The sequence below is a fragment of the Mus caroli genome, chromosome 2 (assembly GCF_900094665.2).
Source record: "Mus caroli chromosome 2, CAROLI_EIJ_v1.1, whole genome shotgun sequence".
NCBI lineage: Eukaryota > Metazoa > Chordata > Mammalia > Rodentia > Muridae > Mus > Mus caroli.
Window position 1 is genome coordinate 128,219,481 of NC_034571.1, and position 12,799 is coordinate 128,232,279.

Below are 12,799 nucleotides of genomic sequence, written 5' to 3' on the forward strand. Positions count from 1 at the left end.
TGCTGTGTGGGGCATCTTCTTGAAGTCTGGGTCCCAAATGAATAATAATGCTCTCTGAGAGATGGCTGTGAGCTGTAATGCCTCCATTCTTTTGATCTGGCACTCTGCACAAATTATTGAGAGGGATTTCATTTCTCATAATCTGACAGACACTTTGATCACTCAGTTCCTGACATTAGTACCAGCAGCTGGAGCAACACGGTGTTCTAAGTACCTTCATAATCAGGCAGCAACTTTCTGAAACTAAACAGAACTACAACCCATTTATTAGCATGATTAAGATAGAGTAATGAACTAAAGAACCTAGAAATGTTTAAAACATCACAACAGCACGCATGCTTGAAAACTACATGGGAAACCTTTTAGCATTCAGTATTGCCATGATAGGAGTGGGTTCCCAGTTCTAATCACATTAAATACAAATAAGATGACTCTGTCTCAAGGCTCATAGAATAACAAGTTACATTAAAGGATGAGCGATACTATAAAAATATAAAGATAACTTACGTGTAATCCTTATGATTAGCAGTTTCTGTTTCCCGGTCCGTTAACCTGTAGGAGTTCCAAGGCTAAACACCTGTCTCAGCTCTCTGTGCTGCTGACCCTCTTGGTTTCTTGATTTTCATTTTGTTTCAAAATCAGTCTTTAAGGGGAAACCCTTGCTCCAATGGCGTGACAGCAACGGCATTTGGGTTCGACAGGAGCATCCTCAATGACAAGGTGCAGAGAGATGTAGATATAGATGTAGATACAGATGTGCTGCCTATACACAGAGCTCACCTTCTGTGCTTTTGATATTGGGACATTTTTAATAAGTAATATCCTTTTCTACATTATAACTGGGATTTTAGCTCTAAGGGGAAATCTCATAAAAATTAGGTTACTCTATAGAATCAGCAATTTTATTCTCTAAGGGTACAAGCATGTTTGAGAAAATATTTGAATCATAAAAATTGATTTCTTGATACAATTTTAACTTTGTATTGTACCCTAAGTTTTATTTTCTGGTGTGTATCTTCTTAGTAGCCGTGTATTGAGGTGATCTCCTGCCTAAGCATTGAAATCTGAGGTCTGAGTCTAGTAATAGACCACGGATTGCTAACTGCATCAAAGACTTGACCCCAATTACAACAGAGTGTCTCAAAGCCTTAAGTTCATTTATTCGTTTCCTATTGAGCTGCATATCAGTGAAGACAAAAGAATGCTTTACAAAATGTAAGCCACTAGCTGTGACAATCTGAAGAAACTAATTGTGCCTATAGATTTGAAGCCTGCTTATTCTTAACTCAAGGTCTTCTGTGTGATATCACCAGATTAGAATCAATTTTCTTATGCTTTTCAAAAATATAAATGACACGGAAGAGTAGAATATATACTTTTCCATGTTAAGTAAAGCTGAGCAAAACTTTAACTTCTGTTAAAAACATTGAGATAGTCAGCAAACTTTGAGTATATATTCTAAACAACAACATTGTGTTCATATCAAATTTCTTGGGCTTGATTACTGAGCTGCAGTTAAATGGAATACATAGCCGTCTGTGTGAATGTGTTCAGAAACATATAAGGAAACCATTGTCAGCAGCAGCCTTTCTCTTAGATGGCAGGGAATTGGTTTTCCTATAATCCATTCACATCTTTCATGTGCTTTACGTCATTTCTAGGTAGTTAAAATGAATACTCTATAAATCTTTGTTATACTGGATTATCTGGGGAATAATGACAAAAAAGAAGTCTGTACCTGTTTAATACAGATGTAATTCTTTTTGTACAAATATTTAAATCCATGGGTTGTTAAATCTGCCTATGCAGAATTCAGCAATACAAAGAATCAAACCATAGACACAGGAGCCTGGCAGGGAGAGAAATAAAAGAAAGAGAAAAATAGAAAGAGACAGATTTGTACTGTAGACAAAGAGAGCAAGACAATGTGACAACATATGAACCTTGGAAATTATATATGCAAACTTTTATATTGTTATTTCAATATTTGATTTTTCAAAATAAAATATTTTAAAATGCATACTTGATAGCCAATTTTGATGATAGAGTAATATAATTACCATGTTTTCTTAAACTGCTTAATCTGTTGCATTTTTTCATTATGATTGTGTAGACTTTCAAAACAACATTTGTAATGTAAAGTCAGGGCGCATAGCTTGGTGTTATGTACAAAACCCCAGGAATTACCATTGTGATTTCTACTTAGAAAACTCTGAGTCACCACCCACTGGGGTCATGGATGATCTCTTTGAGTACTATTATGGGAACAAGAGATTTTATGATCCCTATGGCTTACTCAAGAACATTGTCTTCACCTCTTTTTGGCTATCAACCAGTTTTAAGGGGGGTATTAGCAATCCAGGAAGCAAAACTCTAAGATACCATTATCCGGGTGTTCACTACAAAGCTTGAGAGCCATGCTTTCTCTGGAAGGCTGAGTGGCTTGCAGGGCTGCGGAGGAAGGACACAGCAAAGGTATTGGAGATGATAGAGAGCTTCCCAGGATGCTTTGAGGCCAGAGGAAAGCTCAGACAAACTGTCCATCAAGCTGCAGCTGGCATAGCACTGCAAGCAATGGGGGTGCAGAAAGCAAACAAACTTCTCGCAGGCTACTTCCAGAAGGGGGGTTCTCCTACCACCTACACTGCCCACTTGCTGCTACTTAAAGTAAAGGTTTGGACTCTCCAGATGTGGACTTAGTCATCTTTGATGGACATTATACCACAGTTGGGCTAAGTTCCTTGTTTCCAGCACAGAAACATCACCCATTTGTCTTGTGAACCACCCAAACACAAGCATTCATGCTGTGTTTTCACTCTTGAGAATAATTGTAACAGCAGAATGCTTTCTGTCTCTGCATGGCAGGGGCACATGACAGTTCTGCCTTCAAGGACACTCCTACTATCTGTTATGGAGATGGTTGTGGTTAACTAGCTGATAACTAGCTAGATATGTATCATGGACACATGCCTTTAATTTAGCAGAAGGAAGAAGAATCTATGCTTCTTGCTTTAACAAGCAAGCAAAGGATAAAATGAGTATGGCTCACAAGGCAAAGGCACTGGCCACCAAACCTAATCACCCAAGTTTAAAACCTTGAAATATCATGCTAAAAGGAAAGACTCTGGTCATTTGTCCTCAGACTGCAATGGCATACACACACACACAAACACACACACACACACACACACACACACACACACCACCCCTTCTCACTGGAAGTGAATATTGATGTAGTCATTGTCTGGCCTCAGTGGGAGAGGATGTATTTATCTTCATAGAGAACTAATGTGCAAAGGTGAGGAGATACCCAGAGGGGCCCTACCCACTCAGAGGAGAAGAGGAGGGGGAAGGGGTGAAGGGGTGAAGGGGGAAGAATTGTGAGAGGGGATGACTAGGATGGGGCAGTGAGTAGAGTGTAAGGTAAATCAGTAAAAAAAAAATAATAATAATGAAAATTGATTTAGCCTCTATGGAAATGAGTGTGGGAGAATTCTCCAAAAGCTAAAAGTAGACCCATCTAACATATGACGAGGCTACTTCTTGGTTCATGTTCCAAGATGCTCTGAGATATGAACAAAAGGCCTAAGTGCTAAACCTTATATAATCACACTAACCCAGACCCATATAGCATGGCCATAAGACCTTACCCTCAAACAGGGAGAAAAGAGAAAAATGACTGCTAACTGGCTAAGCACAAGTAAACACTGGAGATTCAGGGGCATGAAAAGAGGAAAACCAGGATTTCCTGAAGGGCACTGATAGGAGATCCATCTGTATGTTGGGTGGGGAATCTAAGGTTAGCTAGAGCATTCTGCTCTGCAGAGCTGGCGATGTGGCTACTGGTATGAAGATGGTGTCAGGCAGTGGCACAAATATACTACAAATCATCCCTCTCTTCTCTGGAAACTCTGGAAGAGAATGAGCTAAATGTCTCGTCAGCTATGGCATCCTGTTACCTAGAAGATAGAAGTGTCCAGATAGAGGGTGTATTTTATAAATAGGCCACTGATTACAGTAAAGAATAGACAATAATTGTTCTGGCCAATGTGGATAAGAGCCCCTCTCAACTGCAATTATCAGGATGTAGCAGAATGCTCCCTTCCTTCTGAGCAAGCATGAGCTGCGAATATTGTACTTGAAAAGCATTGGCTCTTACCAAAGTGCAAGTGAGTGATTTGTCTCTATTCTTCCTACATCCTGATTAGCAGAGGTCAGAATCAGACTTCCCAGGGATTCATCTTCCATCTTTTGTGCGTTCTGATGGATGCTGTTAACTGAAGATAGAGCTAGATGTCACAGTTGGCTTCTGTTGTTGGGTACTGAAGGCTTCAGGCTTGAAGGCTTGTCGCTCATCCAAATCATCATCCATTCTGTTCATTTAATAGGAAGCTGAAGGAAAAAGATGTAGGTGTTTAGTTGAGAGGCAACCTTGCAGAAGTGAGCAGATAGAACACAGCCTTGTGTCCCAGTGCAGGATCTTCCGTGATGATGGTTACCCACTGGCTAGCTATAATGCAATGCCTGAGAGACAGTGTTTGAGAAAGAATACTAAGTTTGAGCTGACAGTGATCATGGTTCTTTTACTGAGAAATGAGCCCAAACTGGTTATATACTATATACTTAACTGTGGTAGTATTGACAACCAATCATATGAGATACACCCTTAAGAACTTATCAGAAATGGGCATTCTCTAGCTTCATCCCAGGCCAGTCCCATCAGAATCTCTGTGTGGTGTCTAGAAATCTACTTAAGTAAATCCTTCAACTGATGCTGAAGCACATAACATTTTAAAGAAGCTATGCTCTGGAGAACAATCCATTTGGACTCTTCAAATTGACGTGGGGGACAAATTCAACCCCAAATTTGTCCCATTTAAAAGAATTGCAGGAATGGAGCAGAGACTGAAGGAAAAGCCAACCAATAACTGGCTCAACTCAAAACCCATCCCTTGGGCAAGCACCAACCTCTGACATTATTAATGGCACTCTGTTATGCTTGCAGACAAGAGCCTAGCATAACTGTCCTCTGAGAAGCTCTACCCAGCAGCTGACTGAAACAGATTAGGTACCCACAGCCAAACATGGGACAGAGGAGGTCAGGGACACTTATGAAAGAGTTGGGGGAAGTATTAAAGGCCCCAAAGAGGATAGGAGTTTGTTTTTGTTGGGGTTTTTTTTTGTTTTGTTTTGTTTTTTTATTTTAATTTTTGAGATAGGGTTTCTCTGTGAAGCCCTGGCTGTCCTGGAACTCACTCTGTAGACCAGGCTGGTCTTGAACTCAGAAATTTGCCTGCCTCTGCCTCCCAAGTGCTGGGATTAAAGGCATGAGCCACCATTGCCCAGCCCGAGGATAGGAGTTTGTTGGACAGGAAGACCAACAAATAGCCTAGACCCCTTGGAGCTTTCAGAAGCTGAGCCACCAACCAAAGAACAGAAGCTGGAGCAAGGCTCTGGGGCACATATGTAGCAGACAGGCAGCTCAGTCTTCATGGCTGCCCTGCCTGGCCTCAGTAGGAGAAGATATGCCTAATCTGGCAGAGACTTGATACCCAGCCTCCCACCCCAAAAGGGAAAAGGGGTGGGGGATGGAGAGATAGACTATGTGAGGGAGGGACTGGGGGGTGGGACATCGTCTGGTAAGTAAATAAATAAACTTTTAAAAATAGTACTTCTGGGACATTAACATGCATTATACATGCATGTGTATGTATATACATACTGATAAAAAGCCTCACTTCCTGAAATGGATGTAATTATGTCTAAGCATTAGTCATATTCCCTAATGAACTTCAATATGCATCTGGGCTTGACTGATTGCCAAAAATGTCCACAAATTACGCAGGGATTTTTTTGTATTGCTTTTATTATTTTTTTTCTATTAAGAGGAGTCCTAGGGACAGGGTTATAACTCAGTGGTAAAATGTTTGCTTAACATATGCAAAGCTCTAAGTTTATTTCCCAATTTATTTATTTGTTCTCATCTGTTCTCTCTCTCTCTCTCTCTCTCTCTCTCTCTCTCTCTCTCTCTCTCTCTCTCTCTCTCTCTCTCTCTCTCTCTCTCTCTCTCTCCCTCTCTCTCTCTTTCCCTCTCTTTTTGTGTGTGTGTGTGGGGGGAATCTCTCATCTTACAAAAAAGAATATGCTGATTTGTTTTATTTTGTATGAGTATGTATGTATATCTATTTCTGTGTATGTGCATATGTGTGTGTAAGTACACATGCATGTGTGTGCATGTCCAGATGGAGGCTAGAGTTTGACATCAAGTGTCTTCCTTGATAGCTTTCCACCTTATTTTGGCGGGGAGACAGGGCTTATTACTGAACCTAGAGCTGACTGATTCAGCTAAACTAGTTAGCATGTAAACCCCAGGAATCCTCTTGTTTCTGCCTTCTCAGGCTGGGATTACAGTGCCATCCATCCTGCCCCTCTCTTTACACAGGGATTGGGGAGCCTAACTCAGGCCTCACTCTTGAATGCCAATCACGTTACCAGTAGAGCCATCTCTTCATTCTGGCTTTCTCTACCTCCTTGAATAAAATGTTGACGTTAGCCATGTGATTTGTTTTGATCAATGGAATGGTATCAAATATGACCTAAGCAGAGACTTGGAAGACACACATAATTGCTTTTGGAAATGGTGATATCTACAGACCAGCCTGGAGAGTAAGAGACCATGAGAAAGACAATTTACCTGGCCTCTCTGTAATCTCCATGACCAAAACCAAAAAGTTTTATTTTATTTGTAGTTCCCAGTGCCAAATCTTCAGGTGTAAGCATTAACCTGAGTTACCATAGAAACAAAAAAAGTGAAAGGGGAACATGGAACAGAGAGGACTGAATTCTAGAGAAGGGAATGGTGGGATACAGGGGGCATGAAGGCAGAAGTGAGAAAAGGGTGTGGGTTTCAACTGAAGAGGGAGGAGGGAGGACAATATAGAAGGAGAAGATAGAAGGAGGAACATAGAACTCTAAGGATGTTTGAAAAAGCCATAGGGAATCATTATTTTGTATTTACATACACACACTCATAAATATTCATATATGTGTATATGCATATAGGTTCATGTTATATATAAAATATATATTTAACATATATGGATACATATACACACATATATGTGTATGTGTGTTTGTGTTCTATATATATATAATATATATTATATATAACCTTATTTACATAATGAATTTACACCATTTGGAGTAATAATATTACCTCAAAGAGCCACAGAGTTTAACAAAAAGCCCAGTATGAGGCAAGAGAAACTTCATATTATTGGTTGGGAGAGTTTGAGCAACCCCCAAAACAATGTAGAATATTTTTGTTGTCCTTGGTTCCCTCCCAGAAGTTGAAGTCTCTATTGCTCAAGACATCATATCCTTCAGACATAGGAGTTAGATGAATTGAGTTGACCCAGAAATCTCCTTCTAGAAGATAAGCCTTCCTAGTATTTGGAAGGCACTCTGCAAACTGTGAAGCAAGGTAGGCAGTTAATAGTGTTAGCCATTAGTGATGGCTATGAACCACAACAATAACCAACACGGCAAAATAATCCCTAAATATCTTGGGAGTAATCAATAGCCATCTAAGTGGACTTAAGATTCTCTCAACACAAAGGAAACCATGCCTGGTACCACAAACCTAGCCAACTACCCACAGTTAATGAGATCATTGGTCCTACAGAATGTAGTACAGCCACTTTACTAACCTAGCATAATTACTAACTACATTCTAAATTTTTATCCTTACATCCACAGAAAAGTGTATTTTTTTCACCCTCATCAAAGAAGGTTCTTTTTGAAGCAAACAGAAATAGTTATAGAAAGTCAGATGATCAACACAATTCAGAGAACAACTAACTATGCTACACAGGCCCAATCAATGCATCCACTACATACCTAAGGGTCAGGAGAATCATGGAAGAAGAAATGGAAAGATTGAAAGAGTCAGAGGACCATAAGAAGAGCCATAGGAAGTCTGATACAAGATTTTGTTTTCTGTGCATGATGGGGAATCCACATACATTGATATCTCAACAATGTGGCTTAACAAAGTCTGAATAATCAAACCATCAGCTGACATAATAAATTCTGAATTCTAAGGGACAATGAAGAGCTATAGGCAATTAATGACTGCCGGTAGAAGGAGAAACAGTCTTCTCCAGGGATAAGATTGCTAATTGTTTATTCAATACATAATGGTCAGTCCTAAAAGCATATACATACAAGCAACACTAAACAGATCCACCACATGCATGATGTGTGTGTGTGTGTGTGTGTGTGTGTGTGTGTGTGTGTGTGTGTGTTGAAAGGTGAATTATGGAAGGAATTTGGAAATGGGAGAAGGGGAAATTATGTAAATACAGTGCACATATATAAAATGTTAATAATTTATTAATTTGAAAAAATGTGACCAGTTCCAATCTTACCAAAACAAAGCAAACAGGAATCGAGAGCTAGCTTGTTTACAATGAACTAAAATAGTGATTGTGTCAAGCAGCTCAGTCTTGAGGGAGTCTTTTAATGCTTAGTGTCAATGAAATGGAGACTTGCGGGTTCATGGGGAATTGTCCCCAAGCCAAGCTCATTCTAAGCTCACCTCACTGTGGTTGTTCATGGAACTCATCAGGGCACTCTGAATGAGTCTCCACATACTCTTCCTTTGGGCATGATTCTCTGATCCCAGTAAAAGCCGTGAGTCTGGTAATCCACTCAGCCATCACTAAAGGCCATAAAAGAACAGACCATCTGCTCATCATAAGGTTGGAGACCTTCAGAGGCATACAGTTGACTAGAATATGCATTATTGAGCATCTGAGACAAATTTGATTTCCTAGATAATCCCATGCAGGTCTTTTAAGATTTTTATATTAAATCGTAGCAAAGAGTTTCAGTATGCCTAAGGAGAAATTTCTTGGCAAAATGAGGCCAGTAAGAGATAATGGTTGATTATAACTCTTTGTCCATAATGTATGGTGAGCACTGAATGAGCTACAGATTTGGTGGCACAGGTTGGGTCAGGTTTCACTTGACTCATATCTGGTCATTTTTCTCTGTCCCTCATTTGATTTTTTTCTTTCCCTGTTTCCCACTCACCCTGCCAGCTCCTTTATCCATGGACTCAATTCCTTATTTTCAGGTTCTCTCTTAGATTTAACTTTTCCAAAAACCATATAGCTAAGCTGGTGGCCCCATTTACTATTTTTATCCTTACCTTTTCTTTTAGCACAATGCTCTTCAGTTAAATTGATGACTCCATACTCAGGAGGATTTCAGAATCAGAACAATGTCTTATCCATCATTATCCATCCATCCTAACCTGGTGGCATGTTAGAAAAGCATTTGCCTAGAAGGGCCTTCATAAATACAGATTTATTTCCTACCTCTCAGAAGCAAATGAGAAGTGGGCAATTGGTGGCTTTGCTTCATGTGGACTGCAGATGCAGATTGGCACTTTAACTCTTCTGCCTTCTTCAGCATCTGTCACTTATAACTGACAGTGTTTTATCACCAGCAGCATCATGGGTAAAATATTGCATGGTGCTGACACTCACATCAGGAAAAGAGAAGGAGACAACAACCAGGTTTTTTTTTTCCATGAAAGCTCAGGTTATTTCAAAAGTTGTAAAGGACAAGTCTGTTTTGCATCATAATTAAGAAATGGTCTTATATGCTTCCCTTGCTATATAAGAGTCTATTATAGCAAATAAAGGCAATGTATTTATTATGTATGTTGTTCACATGTATGTTGAATAATCACATACACACACACACACACAAAGTGCATTACCATTTAAAGATATCTTGACTTTTAAGAGTACTTAATTCAGATGTCATAAATAAAACAGAATAGTGATATTTATCAAGATGGTCATTTGTGGCAGTTATACAAAGTCCATGGGACCATGCATTAACTTCAATCATATAAGTGGGATAATGGGCTGTGTGTAGATGGTGTTCTAAAAGTTTATCTCAACTATAGGAAATCATTCTTTAAATCATCAGGAAAGTTCATGAAGTCAATATCTGTCTAACATGCACTTATTTTTTTGGCCATCCAAGGTTTTTTTTTTTTAAACTTTATTTTTGGGAATTTTCATACAATATTGTTTGTTCATATTGTCCCAAAAGTTTTATGACTAAAAACACTGGGCTGAGGAAAGTGCATTTTATCTGCTCTCCAATAAAGCTTTTTTTTTTTTTTTGGTTTTTCAAGACAGGGTTTCTCTATATAGCCCTGGCTGTCCTGGAACTCACTTTGTAGACCAGGCTGGCCTCGAACTCAGAAATCCTCCTGCCTCTGCCTCCCGAGTGCTGGGATTAAAGGCGTGTGCCACCACGCCCAGCTCAATAAAGCTTTTGCAACTGGATGTAAGATTCATGTGCCTGAGGAAAGACCACGTGCCCAGCGAGGCTACTTCTCAAAAAGTTACCCAATGGACTAGATGAGACTAACTCCTCTTTGTTAGAAAGCCAGTTACATGGGGCAGAAATTCAGTGAAGAGAGTTCAGCATTTGTTTCTGAATTCTTCTATCAGCCAAGCACCTTTTGCCTTCCTTGGAGAGAGAGAAGTAGGGAGATCAAAAAGATCAGAAGTATTAGTCTTTTTTAAGGTAATTTTGAATACTGTTGTGGTACATGAAATGTATTTATCCAAAGACAATATGTGCTACAAAGAGTAAATAATAACAATAATATGATAAAAAAAAATTAGCAACAATTACACTTTGGAAGTTGCCCCAGAAATTAAAGACAAAATTTTTTTCTGAGAAAAACAAATGCAAACAAACCCTACAAACAGTAAAGGAAATAAGAGGAAAAGATACAGTGTGAGAGACTAATAAGGAAAGTATTGGCCAGGAATTTGCTGCTGACCTCTGAAGAGAAAAGTGTGTTTTTCAACCTTGCAAGCAGCCCAGTCATTCTGAAGAATTAGAGGAAATAAGAGATTTTTTTTTTTACATGATTACTCTTCTTTTTTTCTTTCCTTTTTTAGTTGGTTATTTTCTTTATTTACATTTCAAATGTTACCCCCTTTCCTGTTTTCCCCTCCAAAAAACACCCCCCATCCCTGCTCACCAACCCACCCACTCCCACTTCCTCACCCTGGCATTCCCCCACACTGGGGCATAGAGCCTTCATGGGACAAAAAGTCTCTCCTCCCATTGATGTCCAACTAGGCCATCCTCTCTGCATATGCAGCTGGAGCCATAAATCCCACCATGTGTGCTGGCATCCACAACAGTATCTGGGTTTGGTGATTGTAAATGGGATGGATCTCCAGGTGAGTAAGTCTCTATATGATCATTTCTTCAGTCTCTATTCCAGAATTTGTCTCTGTAACTCATTCCATGGGTGTTTTATTTCCCCCTTCTAAGATGGATAGAAATATTCACAATATGGCCTTCCTTCTTCTTCATTTTCATGTGGTTTATGAATTGTATCTTGGGTATTCCAAGCTTCTGGGCTAATATCCACTTACCAGTGAGTGCATATGATGTGTGTTTTTTGTGACTGGATTACCTCACTCAGGATGATATAGTCCAGATCCATCCATTTGCCTACAAATTTCATAAATTCATTGTTTTTTTTTGTCTTATCAATCATTATTAGTGTTTTGTTTTTCCACACTTATAGATTTATTGGATATTTTCTTTATTTACATTTCCAATGGTATCCCCTTTCCTAGTTTCCCCTCTAAAAATCCCCTATCCCCTCTCCCCCCACCCTTTCCCCTGCTCCGAGATTTTTTTCTAATTAAAGCAAATTCTGAACAAATTTTTATCCCCAAGTCATTTACAGAACAATCTTTTCTATGAATTTTAACCGTGTATGCTATGTGCTAATTTGACTACTCTGTCATACACTGGCAACCTCTTTATAACATCTAAAGTCTAGATGTTGAAAACTTTAGACATATTTGTCCATTATACACAGTATACATACTGCGAAACAAAATGCAAGTATATTGAAATGGCTCCTGAAAATGTCCCATATGCACACACTACTACATGACTGAACCTCCTCCAAACCGCTCAGCAAGTTCCAATGGTCCTGGTCAGCGGGGCTCATAATTTCACTCCCAAAAGAGTTTTTGCAGAAAGATATTTACAAAGTGATATTTTACTACCTCTACATTTAACATGCATTGGGCACGTCTCAACAAATGGGTAGACCAGATGTTTCAAGTAAGGACTGTTGTCCACTATGTACACAGCAGTCTACTAAACAACACACATGTAACAGGGGTAATTAAAAATTCTTCAATATAAAAGTAAAAACCAAATGTATTGTTCTACTAATTCTACTTTGTCATGCACTGGCAACCTGCTTAACATCTAGAATGACTAGATGTTGTAAACTAGGTTCCCTTTGTCCTTTATACATACTGTGCACACAGCAAAGTCAAACAAAATAGAATAGTGGGTCCTTTCTAATTATGGACTACAATGACTTAGAACTCTGGATTTCCTTCTAGGAATCAGGGCACAAACACAATGTGGTCAACTCAGGAGGGGTTTGGCTGTTCTTCTCCGAACAGTATTTGAAATGATTCCTAACCAAAAGGTATTTACAGAATATTTTACTTCTTCTTATAAGATATGCCAGTACTTCAGAGCAGCTAGAAAGATATTTCCAAAAAACTTGGCATTTTCAAACACACTGAAATACACCACGCACACGCGCGCACACACACACACACAGAGAGAGAGAGAGAGAGAGAGAGAGAGAGAGAGAGAGAGAGAGAGAGAGAGAGAGAGAGAGAGAGCAAACCAAGAGGATGCTATGACCCAAATG